Source organism: Elephantulus edwardii, unplaced genomic scaffold, assembly GCF_000299155.1.
Source record: "Elephantulus edwardii isolate Elephantulus edwardi_28Jun2011 unplaced genomic scaffold, EleEdw1.0 scaffold00024, whole genome shotgun sequence".
Classification (NCBI taxonomy): domain Eukaryota; kingdom Metazoa; phylum Chordata; class Mammalia; order Macroscelidea; family Macroscelididae; genus Elephantulus; species Elephantulus edwardii.
In genome coordinates this window covers 4476044-4477576 of record NW_006399774.1, presented here as the reverse complement: position 1 = coordinate 4477576, position 1533 = coordinate 4476044, and the positions used below count along the sequence as shown (strand labels likewise).

Below are 1533 nucleotides of genomic sequence, written 5' to 3'. Positions count from 1 at the left end.
ATTCTCCTTCTATCCTCCTTGGTCATTGTCCAACTCTCTGATGCATAACAGGTGATTGCGAAGACCATGGCCTGTATCAGATGCACCTTAGTCTCCAAAGAGACACCATTGCTCTTGTCTAAAGGCATCTTTAAAGACTAATATTTGTCTTTAGTTTAATGTACTATTTCAAAAGAACCAAAATTGAACTTAATCCAAAAGGTATGTAGATGACTAAAGTTAATCAGAATTCATGTTTCTAGAATGGTAATTTTAAACATGTACACTTTTAAAATGAAGCTTGTCATAGTTCTCGGTCATTTGTTTCTCATCGTGTGACCTGTTTTAATGGTTCTACCTTTCTCCCTCCTAAATTTAACGTGTCATCTTTGATCATCATCCTTATATTCAGTTTCTTGCTAACTCTTCATTTCCAACCACAAGCACTCCCATTCTCTGATTCCAGTGCTGTGACTCTTGTTGAAATTTACTTCTCTCCGGGGCCACTTTTATAGTCTCCCGACTGCTCTCTGCTCTACTTCAGGCTTCAGCTAAATGACCGCCACATTAAGCTGGACCCAGCATCATTTATTAGCCCACACCACTCCCTTTTTACTGCATACCAATTTTCCCTAATGCTCCCTCCTTTTGTTCCTTATATAATGGAAGGCTGCTCGCCTCTTCATTCCAACTTGGCAGCCGCTACAACAGTGGATATTACTGTCTGTTTCCAAGGAGACAAGTGGCACTGTCAGAAAAAAGTTATAACCAGGAGGAGGGGTTAGATACTAGGGAGGCTAGGAAAGCATCCAACAATGTACAGTTCTGACTCCCAAATAACATAAGTTGTTGTTAAGTGCCGTTGAGTTGCAGGCGACTCAGTGACCTTATGAAGGAGAGTTCTCGAAGCTTGGGTGCCTTTCATCCTCTCTCCAGGTTCATAGGGTTTCTGGAGGCAAGCTGTTATGGAAGTGGATGCCACTCCTTCCAAATGCCGTAAGTACCAAGGTTAAAACAACAGGAGTCATGGGAAACACATATTATGCACAATCATAGTATAAAGCCAACATATATCCAAGCAAAGATACATACACTTTGAATTCCAAAGACTATGGCTGGAATTTTCTGTGCTGTAATTACAAAGGCCCATGGTGCAATTCCACCAGCCGCTCTACTGGGAAAAGAGGGGCAATCTCCTGTGCAGTTTACAGCCTATGAAAACCTGCTGGTGAGTGAGCTGTATGAGTCAGTTCTAATTTAAGGCACTGAAAGACAAATAGCTGAGCAGGATGTTGGTTTAGAGACTAAAGTGAGCCTGACTCAAGCCCTGGTATTTTCAATTGCTTCATAAGCATCTGAAAGCTGGACAATGACTAAAGAAGACCAAAGAACTGATTGTGGTGTTGGCAGAGTGCTAAATTCCTATGGATTTGTTTAAAGAAATTCCTGTGGTTTGTCTTGGAGAAAGTGCAGCTAGGGCACTCCTTACAAACAAGATCATCTCTCATACTCTAAGCATGTTATCAGGAGGGGCTAATCCTTGTAAAAAGACAT

The 1533-nt window shown here is 41.4% G+C and overlaps 1 protein-coding gene across 1 annotated transcript in view; it reads left to right on the top strand.

Moving 5' to 3' along the window:
• FBXO5 (F-box protein 5) overlaps positions 1-1533 on the top strand; it is an 11178-nt gene that overhangs the window by 780 nt on the left and 8865 nt on the right. The gene's annotated exons all lie outside the window — the stretch shown is intronic.